Here is a 13741-nt window from a genome sequence, read left to right as displayed (position 1 = left end):
TAATTTCAGAAGAAAAGTGACATGTTTTTGAAAAACAAATTACTTAAAGTAGAGTATAGGAAATCACACATAGATATATAAGTTGACATATGCATGCATGTAATTGAAGACACACATATATGACATCACCCTGTGTCAACAAGTCCTTTTCCAGACTTGTTTTGATTCTCATTTATCCTTACCTGTTATTCCTGGTATTAGTACTTAATGCCTGTAGTTTCTTAAGTTTTGCTTCAACTGGAAAAGTATAGGAAAATCTGAACTTCAAAGGGACTTTGACAAAGTGAGATGAGGATGTGGCATTTTGTACAACTAATAATTTATTCTTTATATAAGAATTAATAGGATATATTTTTAATGATAGCATTCCTAGAATATACTCAGTCTTATTTTCAATAATAGTTACACACTTCTCAGGAGCACTGTCTTATTTAAATGAAAATATGAATAATGCTTTGAATACTGATTCAATAAACCATTAAGTAGATGGTAAATTATTTAGAGAACTGTGATAATTTTAATAATTCTATACTTAGACCAGAAGTAAAAAATAATGATTTTGAAATACTTTGAATGTAATAAACATGTCTAGAAATGGTAACAACCTCAGAAAATTTATCACTTCAAAACTTAAGTAACACTATGAGACTTATGGTATCTGCTTTTAAAATGACTGTCATACTAGTAATGATATAGGGAATTTTAAAAAAATTTTATTTTATTATTATTATTATTATTTTTACTTTACAATATGATATAGGGAATTAAGGTGTTCTGTATTCTGTTGTTTGGTTGCTAGAACTCTAATTCTACAAGTTGTGTAGTTTGTATTAACTATGATATTTAATTATGACATCTTTGCTTATCAAGAGTAGATAGTAAACTATATCTAAATCCTTGAGTGAGAAAACCTTAAAATAAGAGTTTTTTTTTTCTGTTTTGCAATATTGTTTCAAGAAATGAACAGGTACACCTATCCTAGAAAAACTTCTTTGAAGGAGTGTATATGAGTATTAGTTACTAAAATTTGCTTGCATTGTTCTAATCTGTCTTGATGATTTTCAGATAAGCTGCATTCTTCAAAATCAAAATTAAAACTTGGTAGATATACTATAGATTTGTAGATTTAGTTAGAAATGCCAAGAAACTCAATGATATTATAGAAAAGGAAAACTAAGAGATGAATTCAAAAACAGGGAAACTAGGTTAAAGGATCTTTTAGAACAGAATAATATAATAACATTTTAAAAGGCAATCTGAGGTCTTAGGTTTTCTTCTTATATTTCCCCTGCTTTATATGGAACTAGATTTCACTGGCTTAACAAAAAATAGCATCAGTACTGTAAGTGAGATTATTTAAATAATATAAAATTGTCTTGATTATTATATATTTTATAATTTTATCATTCTTAGGCTCTTTTAAGATTGCAAAATAGAATAATTGAAAATTGACTTAATCTTAGAAATATGAAAGAAGCATATAAATCTTTGAGCATCATGGTCTATACTTGGATATTCTACATTTTTAGGAACTATTTTGAAGTTTAAAAAAAAGTTAGTAAAATGATCAGATTTGATAAAGAACAAAATAAGGAGGACTAAAGGTTTATACTTGGAACAAGAAATAAGTTGTCTGTTTAAAAAAGTAATTATTGGCTCCTAGGGAAGCGCCTCTAAAAATTCATGTAAACTTTATACTATAAACTCATGAAAATATCTTGGTTTAAATCTATTTTAATAATAACTATAATAGGTTTTCTTTTTGTTTTTGGCTTACTAGTGACATTGTTTTTTTTGTTTCACTTACCTTTTGTTCCTTTGGAAAATCATTTCTAATTGTGCTGTATATCATTCACTCAACAAGTAGTCTTAGCCCAAAGATATAAAAGCAAGTTATCTATTGTCCTTGGCTTCAACAATATTGCAGTCTTATAGAGTGTTACAGATGTGTAATATATAGTTATTGTATGTATGAGTGTCTGTGCATATATACATTTACATGCAAATACAAAATTTTGTAGCTGACAATACAGAAATAAGAAATCAGAGTCATAATGAAGGTTGGTCTTGTATTAATTGTACGTGCGGGTGCTGAACAAAGAAAGGAATGGGTAATTCTAAGGATTCAGGAAAGATTTCAGCTGAGATGTGTTTGAATTGAGTCATGAAAAAATGAATAGGGGCTCACAATGCAGGTGGGTGGGAGGATATTCCAGTCGGTTTAATATAAGTTAAGGCTTAGAAAGAAGGCCCTAAGTCGGAGTCAAATGTGCACCTACTGTTACTGCTTTAGATTCTAGACATGTGCATTCAAATGAATCAAACAGTGCTCTTCCTCTCTTGGAGCTAACAGGGTAGTGTGGATAAAGATACACTGTGGGATGGAATAAAGTATTCAGTTGGAGAGATTGAGATCTTGGTAGTATAGATAAATACGTAGCAGCCAAATGACACCCAGCACCCACATGGCAAACTAGCGTTTAGGGGTTAGATGAAAGCATGAAGGGAGACAGATCTCTATTAGCCCAAGAAGTGGTCCAAGGTCAAAATTCTCAAGATGTCCCATTCTCTGTTTTTTGGTGAGTTCATTGTAAAATCATAACTGCTTATGTTCATGAGCTCTGAATCTAGGCTTGTCAGCTGAAATCTTCATACTACTGCATGGGATGAGCTATTGCTTCTAACTATACCTTAGAATATGAGAGCTTTCCATTTAACATAAAATGTAATTCATTTGTGTTCATAGTAGCTTGCTTCCTAGAAAATACATAATCTGTTCAATATTGATAACTTGCAAGAAGTAGAGTTCATGTAAAGAGAATCTATTAATAGTTATTTTACATTATGTTATCATTTCTTATAAAATTTGAATTGTATGAGTGAATTGGGAACTTTCATTAACTTATCCTATGGGTTATATAGCCCTCATATATGTTTACATATAACTGTAATGCATTGACCCACTTATAGAGGTGTGCAGTTTCCCTTCTTTTAAGAATGGTGCATATCTACAATGTGTTTAGAAAAACATCATAGATAGGGATTTTGAATTCCATTTTGAAATTTATGTTGTCAGTAAGAACTTAAGAAATTATCTTTGCTTTAAAAATATTTCCCATCATTATTTTCATCTCTAACTAGCGAGGTTATAGTGTTTTGTTTTTTCCCTTGTTTTGTTTTGTATGAAACCACTCTAATGTCTGTGATTCATGAAAGCAGGTTAACCATCACTGTTTATCTCTTTTACTATCTGAATATTCAGTGTCTAGAACAGTATCTAAAGTTTTGTAGCTTTTTAATATTTGTTGAATGGAAAAATCTGTTATCCTAAATACTTTAATAATTCTTAATTATAAATCATTATTTCATATGGAATATATTCTCTAGATGAGTTTGTGGGACTCTCCTCATGTTATTAATATTTCAGTGTGACAGCTCACAGGTCAGATGTTTGGGCATAAGACACAGGCTAGGTCAATCAGAATCAATTCCCAATGAAGATTTGGAATTGTGACAAAGAACATTGTTTTTTATCAGTTAGCTTCTTGACCACTTGGGTACCAGAACTCAGTTTTTGTTTTTGTTTTTTTGTATTTTGGTTTTTGAGTGTAAGAGCTGTGCAAACAACAGAATAGAGCCAACACACTGAATCTGACATAGAGACCAGGGAAAGAGACCACTCAACCCAAATGAATAATGAGGGCAGCTGCCAGTCTGCTTCTGAAGATGGACTGCATCCCAGCCATTGAACCCATATGATGCCTTGGAACTTGTTAGTTACTTTGAAGTTATTTCCCCTTTTTTTTCTCAAACTAGATAGGTTTGTTTTCTTTTACTGTTACTAAAATATCCTCTCTAGTATATCTCCCAAGATCTCAAGAACATCACAAAAGTGGGCCATTTAAATTGGATTGAAGATGTGTCTATATATAATACCCCCCCAAAAATAAAACTCTGTACTGTTATCTTTGTTAGATATATGTTATTAAAATACTTTAATATGCATTCTTTCAAGATTATTTTATTGTATCAAACCCAGTGCTTATCCCTAGATGCACCTTTTCACCTAGCTTTGTTGTAACCTTGAGCTTTTATATTTCTTTTTGGGAAAAAAAATGTAGTTGATAGTGTTTAACATTAGACCCTTGAGATACTGCATAGTTGGCTAGAAAAAGGCCCTAAAACTTATTTACTATGTATTTTATCACTGTCACAGGGTTAAGACTTATAATAGAAAACAGCAAGGCATAAAAATCACAGATTTTGCGCTATTGTCTTACACTTTGTGAACTCTCTACAACAAAACCAAGTATAGCAAGTAATGGGAATGAACTATTAGACCTTTTACCCTCATTAAAATTCTTGCCAATATCTCTCGTTTGTCATCCCATTGGTCTTCCTTGCTGCTGCTGGCATTCTGTAACTGAGAGCTTCTAACAAGATGCCTGACTTGCTAGCTTTTGTGCTTTAAATGTATTTTCTCTGTTTCATATATTGACTTTAAACAGATAAGTTTTAACTGCCAAATAAGTGTAAAGCAATGTGATGAATGATGTAGAGTATATATATGGACTGTTAATATCTATCTGCAACCATTGTTATAATAGGTGATTGCTTTTAATTTGTGGCTTGAATTCAGTTGTTTGTGAATTGCTTTGGAAAAGGTGTAGTTTTTTAAAGTTAATTAATTTATTTTAATTGGAGAAATTACTGTACTATACTGTGGTGGATTTTGCCATACATTGACATGAATCAGCCACGGGTAGACGTGTGTCACCCGCGTCCCAAACCCCGCCCCCACCTCCCACCCCATCCCATCCCTCTGGGTTGTCCCAGTGCACTGGCTTTGAGTGCCCTATTTCATGCATTGAACTTGAACTGGTCATCTATTTCACATCTGGTAATATACATGTTTCAATGCTATTCTCTCAATCATCCCACCCTCACTTTCTCCCACAGAGTTCAAAAGACTGTTCTTTATATCTGTGTCTCTTTTGCTGTCTCACATAAAGGATTGTCATTACCATCTTAACGACCAAATTGGTTGTTACCAATTTATGGTAAATGCCATTTACTATAAATTCCATATATATATATGTATTAATATAGTGTATTGGTGTTTTTCTTTCTGGCTTAATTCACTCTGTACAATAGACTCCAGTTTTATCCATCTCATTAGAACTGACTCAAATGTGTTCTTTTTAATAGCTGAGTAAAATTCGATTTTGTATATGTAATCCAACTTTCTTATCCATTCATCTGCTGATGGACATCTAGGTTGCTTCCATGTCCTGGCTATTGTAAACAGTGCTGCAGTGAACACTGGGGTACACGTGTCTCTTTCAATTTTGGTTTCCTCAGTGTGTATGCCTAACAGTGGGATTCCTGGTTCATATGGCTGTTCTATTTCCACTTTTTTAAGGAATCTCCACACTGTTCTCCATAGTGGCTGTACTAGTTTGCATACCTACCAACAGTGTAAGAGGGTTCCCTTTTCTGCACATCCTCTCCAGCATTTATTGTTTGTAGACTTTTTGATGGCAGCCATTCTGACCGGCATGAAATGGTACCTCATTGTAGTTTTGATTTGCATTTCTCTGATAATGAGTGATGTTGAGCATCTTTTCATGTGTTTGTGAGCCATCTGTGTGTCTTCTTTGAAGAAATATCTGTTTATTTATTTGGTCCATTTTTTGATTGGGTCAGGAAAACATGTATTTTAAAAAGTGATGAAGAGATCAATTTATATAGCACTTGACCCATTGACCTGGAATATTACAGTGTCAGTAATTAATTAGACTTCTGTGTGCTGCTTAAATCATTTTTATTACTGAAAAAGAAATAAACTAATTGATAAGGCATCTTTTCAAAGAGCAGCATTAATATATTATTATTGGTAGCAAAAGGCAATGACTTTGAAAAAAATATAGTTTTTAAAAAAAGATTTTTAAAGTATCTGTTCTCAGATAATGAATAACACATGTTGCCGTTGGAATGCAACAGATTTTGGGAAAAAAATCTTCTTTTATTGTATAGTTGACAGAGCTATAAAGAGTTTTATTTAATATATAAGAAATAGTGCCATCTAAAACTGTCTTTCTAAAATAAAACTCCAGTTTTATTTCTTTATAGAAATCATATAAATCATTTATTTTCCTTTACTAAAGAAAATGTCCTATTCTTAAATCCAAATATCATCTTTGTCTTTTAGTTAATCATTAATATTTTATAATGCTATGGAACTATGCTACTTTTTATTATACACACACACATATATAAATATATATATATACATTTTTCAGGTATAAGGCTGGACCTACATTACTTCATTCTTATACTTGCACATAGTTACTCTTCTGACTAAGGACAAATATTTGCAGAAAAGCAGATACATCTGTAGCTAACAGAATGCAAGATGGTGACTGCTTCGCTGAAACCTAAGACCTTGGCTTCATTAGCATGGCTTTGATACAATAAATCAGGGATGATGCTGAGCAATAATGAGTTTCAAGTTTCAACAAGAAATCCCGCTTTCATCTATTTCTTAGTTGTTTCCAGTAAGAGTGAACAACTAGTTGTGCTCAATATAAAATTCTGAAATATTTACATTTCGGCCTACTTCTAGCCTTAGGATGTATCTTTTATTCCCCTCTGGCAGTTCAAAGCAGATGACTAAAATTAAATCCAACTGTGTGTGGAGGGGCTTTATATTTGTTCTGTGTCGTTTCCATTCGTGTTCACTCACACTGAACTCTGCCTGGGCTAAGCTGTCGGCTGTGTAATATGATTTAGCAAAACCCTACACTGAGAAGCTCATCCTTAAAATAGATAATTTATAAAATACTTTATTTCTTTGAGTTAGAAAATGATTTGTTGAATAGTTTTCTTAAGTAGTAACTATTGGGAATTCCCTGGCAGTCCAGTGGTTAGGACTCCATGCTTTCATTGCCAAGAGCATGAGTTTGATCCCTGGGCAGGAAACTAAGATCCAGCAAGACACACATGCACAGTGAGGCTATTAAAATATATATATATGTGTATGGAGCTATTACTGCCTAATTGTGTTTGGTTTTAGATCATTAAATACCAGGTAGAATGACTTCTGTGAGATTTTGTTGAGGATATTGATTAGAAACAGAATGAGAAAAGTAGTGATATTCTAAAAGCATTAAAAGTTGGAGAGGAAAACACCATTTAATTAAATATCTATGGCATAATAAAGGTGAGTCCACATGTATTCACATTTACCTAAAAGATAATATAAGGGTTAAGTAAAGTCGCTCGCTCAGTCATGTCCGACTCTGGTACCCCATGGACTGTAGCCCACCAGGCTCCTCCGTCCATGGGATTCCCTGGGCAAGAATACTGGAGTGGGTTGCCATTTCCTTCTCCAGGGGATCTTCCCGACCCAGGGATCAAACCCAGGTCTCCCACATTGCAGGCAAACACTTTAACCTCTGAGCCACCAGGGAAGCCCTAATATAAGGGTAACAATTTCTAAATCAGCGTATCTATTTCAATTGTACACACATTTTAATTGAATTATATATTAGGGAAAACAAGCCTGAATTTAATTTTCCCTGAATAGTTTTACAAGATAAATATGTGTTATATTTGTATCTCCATTAAATGGTGGACAAATAAGTGAGATTCCTATATCAGGTGTTAAAGTGAGATTCCTATATCAAGTGTTTGTATCCTGTAATTTTTTACTCATTGAACAGAATAGTGTTTTGTTTTGTTTTGTTTTTTTCCCCCTGTATCACTTAGTTGGGACAGAGGGCAAGAGAAGACCATGAAGTACAACATTCAAAATATTTAGAATTAGCCCTCATTAGGTTCAAAGAAATTACACTTTCAAGAAATGCCTGTCATTTCAACAAGCATTAGAATAGGATATGATGTTCTAAATTTTTATTTAATTTCTCTTTTTGTTTGAATTTTATGTAAAACTACATTTGTGGTAAAATAAAATATATTAGTTGTATTTAGATGATGAAATTTTAGCTGGGAGAGATAGAAGATACTAAAAATAAAGTAGAGAAAATAGTATTTTAACATGTTTGTTGGGCCAAAGAAGACATTCTGGGTTAAATGGAATTTTTGAAGCTTTGATAGTTTCTGAAAGCTGTTTCTAAGACTGTTAAGCATACTACATATGCAATTTTGTACATATGTATTTACAGCTGGCTTTTAAATTGAAACTTGATTTTGTACTAAATCTAATCATAGAACTTGTATTGCAATTGAAAAAGCTATATAATTTACACTTGGCCAGGAAATGTGTATATATATATATATATATATATATTTTTTTTTTTTAATATTTCCTCAGAGGATAAATAGTGTTTAATCTGAGAATATACATTGATTCAAAATCCTGATGCTTTTTAGCAGCTCTACATGAAAAATCAAAAGATAAAATGTATTTATATTCTTACTTTGGCAGTTATATGAACATATTTTGGAAACTTTTTTCTTAATTATTTAAGTGAAACATTAAATGATATATATATATTCATATGTATTCGATAATTTTCTCTATGTCTTAAAAATATTAGAAATAAAATGCCATAGTATCTATAAAAATGATATACATATTATAGAAACTGATATTTATATTTGAAGGATTTTTGGAAAATAGAAATATGAACTAGAACAGTATAGTTTATAATTCTATTATATATGCAATTATATATTATAAATATAAATTAGTGACTATACATATATGCTAACATAAATATAAATGAGCCAGGATTTTCTAGAATAGAATCAGATTAGTATAACATACTGGAGATGGGGGAGCCTGGCGGGCTGCCGTCTATGGGGTCGCACAGAGTTGGACACGACTAAAGCGACTTAGCAGCAGCAGCAGCAGCAGCAGCAGCAGCATACCCTTACATAGGAGAAGGCAATGGCACCCCACTACAGTACTCTTGCCTGGAAAATCCCATGGACGGAGGAGCCTGATGGGCTGTAGTCCATGGGGTCACTAAGAGTCAGACATGACTGAGCTACCTCACTTTAACTTTTCACTTTTATGCTTTGGAGAAGGAAATGGCAACCCACTCCAGTGTTCTTGCCTGGAGAATCCCAGGGACAGGGGAGCCTGGTGGGCTGCCGTCTATGGGGTCGCACAGAGTCAGAGATGACTGAAGTGACTTAGCAGCAGCAGCAGCAGTATAACATACTATCCCTATGTAATGTCTGTAACATAATATTATTAAAAATAAATCTGTTTAATAGAAGTTTTTTAAGTCCCTAAATTGTAATACATTTTCGAGGAAAAAAATGCCCTTGTCGCAAATATACTTAAATTAAAAATGAATTTATTAAGATACTGAGCAGAAGGGAAAGTGTTTCTTTATATTTCGGGGGTTAAGGTATTTAAATTTGGCTTAAATGGTGAGTATAAAGAATTTATAAGCTTGTCAACCTTAATTAGAAAAAAATGCAAGTAACAAACCCATCTTAATCTATGATACTTAGATACTCTTTGCTCAGAAAAACTGAGTGTATAAAGGTTATTTCTTCACCTTTTTAGCAAAGACCTTGGTTCAAAGAGACAGAGCAAATGGTATTTATATAAGTTTTAAAAACTAACTAGGGCTTCCCTGGTGGCTCAGACAGTGAAGAACTCACCTGCAATGCAGGAGTCACAGGAGACCTGGGTTTGATCCCTGGACTGGGAAGATTCCCTCGAGAAGGGAATGGCAACCCACTCTAGTATTCTTGCCTGGAGAATATCATGGACACGGGAGCCTGGCAGGCTACAGTCCATGGGGTCGCAAAGAATCAGACGCAACACTTCATTTCACTTCAGGGACATTTGGCAATGGGCTACCTTTCAATTCTAAATTCCAAACAGTAGAATATAATCAAATAAAACTTTTTTAAGAAAATCATAATTATGAACATTTCATTAGCTTTATTCTTTTCTGATCCTTAAAATGTAACACTTTGTTTTCTTTCAAAAAAGACAGGTATAAACTTGAACAAATTTGTATAAGACCAAATCAATTTTAAAGATCTCTCTTTTCAGTCACATAGAGCATAATCTAAAGTTCAAAAGTATAAAAATAAAATGTGAAAATGTTTCCATTTTAAACACTGTAGTTATTTCTTCTAATCCTTAATTTGAACCCATATGACTATATAAAATACTATGTTAAAATATATAATGAAAGTGATAAAAATTTAGGCATTTGTCTCAGTAAATTTAAGCCTCTTTGAAATCACTACTATTAAATTTCCACCTGAAATCAAAATATGTAATCAAATGTTGAAGTAAATATTCTTAAACAATTTGGTGCCACATTTGTTCCCAAAAATAAAAGTGTCAATCAGGGTGCTTAGCACCCTTAGTAAGAGGTGGCTTTTTGTAACTGTTGGATTTCTTCCTTCCTTCTTTGAGTCTCTGCTGCTGCTGCTACTGCTAAGTCGCTTCAGTCGTGTCCGACTCTGTGCGACCCTAGAGATGGCAGCCCACGAGGCTCCCCTGTCCCTGGGATTCTCCAGGCAAGAACACTGGAGTGGGTTGCCATTTCCTTCTCCAGTGCATGCAAGTGAAAAGTGAAAGTGAAGTCGCTCAGTCGTGTCCGACTAGTAGTGACCCCATGGACTGCAGTCTACCAGGCTCCTCTGTCCATGGGATTTTCCAGGCAAGAGTACTGGAGTGGATTGCCATTTCCTTCTCCAGGGGATCTTCCCAACCCAGGGATCGAAGCCAGGTCTCTTGAATTGTAGACAGACGCTTTACTGTCTGAGCCACCAGGGAAGTCCTAGGAAAGATAGACTGCTGCTGCTGCTTAGTCGCTTCAGTCGTGTCCGACTCTGTGCGACCCCATAGACGGCGGCCCACGAGGCTCCCCTGTCCCTGGAATTCTCCAGGCAAGAACACTGGAGTGGGTTGCCATTTCCTTCTCCAATGCGTGAAAGTGAAAAGTGAAAGTGAAGTCACTCAGTTGTGTCTGACCCTTTGAGACCCCATGGACTGCAGCCTACCAGGCTCCTCCATCCATGGGATTTTCCAGGCAAGAGTACTGGAGTGGGGTGCCATCACCTTCTCCATCTTTGAGTCTCTAGGTGGTGACAATTAAGCTGTGCTCTGAAGATTTGACAATATATTTTTACAAAGCTTTTTTAAAGGTTCAGCTTTTGGATGGTAGTGATTTTGTATTTTCAGAAAGGTGAAATTACAAGTCAAACGCTTTGTTGTTTTTTTAAGAGGAAATCAATAGCTAAAAATGTAAAAAGTCTGTACATAGTGAGTGAAAGTTGTTTCAACAATCAATATGGTATCTCATGGAAGCATTGGGAAGCATTCATTAAAAAAAAATTAATGAGGTATCATTGAAGCACTGGGAAGAGTTCATGAAAGAAATATAATGCAAAGTACAAGCAAATATGGACTATATGCTGAGTGGCTTTACTTTCTTTCTTAAAGCTTCCCCATCCTCTGAAGACAGTGGTAAAAATTATTTTATTCCTATATTTTCTGGCCCCTGCCTATAAAGCTTGTCTTCTGCTATCACTGATGGGGTAAAAAACCTATGTTCATCTTTGAATTATACCCAACTCCCTTTTTGTATTCAAATCTAACACTACTGCCCTTTCATGCTCAGACTTTCTCCCCACCAGTACACATAGAAACATGTCTTTATTCCAGATCTCTTTTTAAACATGGTTTCTTCAGGGAAGCTTTACTAACTCCCATGTCTTACTGAATTTCTCCCATTATTACATTCATAGCACCCATGCAATTTTGTGGAGAAGGCAATGGCACTCCAGTCCAGTACTCTTGCCTGGAAAATCCCATGGATGGAGGAGCCTGGTGGGCTGCAATCCATGGGGTCGCTAAGAATCAGACACGACTGAACGACTTCCCTTTCACTTTTTACTTTCATGCATTGGAGAAGGAAATGGCAACCTACTCCAGTGTTCTTGCCTGGAGAATCCCAGGGATTTAATTTCCAAGTATTTAATTTCCGTCTGTTCTCCTATATAATAAATAGCTTGAGGACAAGGGCCATGTCTAGTTTGCCGAAGAATTTTAAACACTACCCAGTGTCTGTCATAGAGTGGCTGCTTAGCAAATATTTGTAAAATGAGTACATAAGTAAATTGAATAACAATAGAAGTGAATTCTTTTGTTCTTGATAACGTCTTTAATTAGGAAAATAAATCACCTTTTCTTTTTCTACATTATTTACTTTTCTAATTGAAGTCTCTTTCCCTAGTTTCTTTGTAGAATCTATAGTGTCTTTCATGTTATGTTCCAGGAAATGATTTGGCTAATAATAAATATACTTCCTATAGTAGAAACAGGAGAAATTTAATTTACATATGCACACTCATACACAAATACCTAATGGACGGGTAAGCAGTCCAGTTTGCTGCCTGTGCTGTGTGAAGAACAAAGCCATAGCCATCACAACTTTAAGTATCTTCTTTATTGCCTGCCTTGAGTACCTGAGACAGTCTTCATTGACATGATACCTTATATGCAGATACTCTTTATAAGTAAAGTCTGTATGCTTTTGTGTGCAGTTTCCTTCCTTTCTGGAATGCCTTTCCAACCTTCCCTTTGGGAAAATCACACATCTTCTAAGAATATATTCTTTTTTTTTTTTTTTGGCCACATGGCATGAGAGAACCTAGTTCCCTGACCTGGGATCAAACCCCTGGATTGGGAGCGTGGAATCTTAGCCACTGAACCACCAGAGAAGTCCCTATTCTCATTTTGAAATGATAGAATATAGTGACTTTTTCAGGAACATACAGCTAACTCAACCAGCATTTTCACCCAGGTCTTTCAATTCAGACTTCAGACACTTGTCTAGCTTCTGTCTACTAGTTACCAAAGCTATTTCTTGGAGAGAAGAGGTTTTTAGAAAAATTGAAACAAAGGGAATAGATAATTATTAAAAAAAAAAAAAAGTAAAGCATGTTTTAAAATTCAGAACTAGATTGATTGTGGCAGAAGATGTGCCTTGGAAGAGCCATTGTAGTTTTGACCATGAATGACCCAGGCTCAGTCAGTGCAGGTAGCTGATGAAATGAGGAAAGCCCTTTAAAAAACAAAGACAAATTTATCTACTTCATGGTTTAGATGTTGTAATTAAAAAAAAATAAGCATTCATTCAGCATATCTTTGAAAAATGAAAAGGAAGTGTTAGTCATTCAGTGTCTGACTCTATGTGACCTCATGGACTATAGCCTGCCAGACTCCTCTGTCCATGGAATTCTCCAGACAAGAATACTGGAGTGGGTAGCCATTCCCTTCTCTAGGGTATCTTCCTGACCCAGGAATCAAACCTGGGTCTGCTGCATTGCAGGCAGATTCTTTACCATCTGGGAAGCTGGTAGGGAAGCCCCAGAGCCACCAGGGAGGCCCCAGCAGGTCTTTATGGGCTGCTAATTCCTTGTAAGTTGGTGTGCTGTGTTTTACAAAGAGGTATAGAGCTATAAGTTAACAGTCCCTAGCCCAAACTTATTAATGCTAAAAGAATACTTCAGGTAGTAAATGTCATAGACATTCCCAGAATCGTAATCCTGTAAAATCAAGGTCTACATTTTATCCTTCTTTGTATTCCCAGTACTTAGCACGCTGCTGGGCATACACACACACACACCAAAGTATAAGATAAATAATGAATGACTGAATAGTATGTATTGAAATGTGTGTGGGCCAGGTGTCACAAAAATATTCATAGACATGGTTTCCTGTTCCACATATGAG

General features: G+C 34.7%; 1 protein-coding gene across 3 annotated transcripts in view; it reads left to right on the top strand.

Moving 5' to 3' along the window:
• The window catches only part of ERBB4 (erb-b2 receptor tyrosine kinase 4), a 1296210-nt gene that overhangs the window by 499794 nt on the left and 782675 nt on the right, over nt 1-13741 (top strand). The gene's annotated exons all lie outside the window — the stretch shown is intronic.

The sequence above is a fragment of the Ovis aries genome, chromosome 2 (genome assembly GCF_016772045.2).
Source record: "Ovis aries strain OAR_USU_Benz2616 breed Rambouillet chromosome 2, ARS-UI_Ramb_v3.0, whole genome shotgun sequence".
In the NCBI taxonomy this organism is placed as follows: domain Eukaryota; kingdom Metazoa; phylum Chordata; class Mammalia; order Artiodactyla; family Bovidae; genus Ovis; species Ovis aries.
The sequence above is the reverse complement of the archived record's forward strand: the minus strand, read 5'-3'. Positions and strand labels throughout refer to the sequence as shown.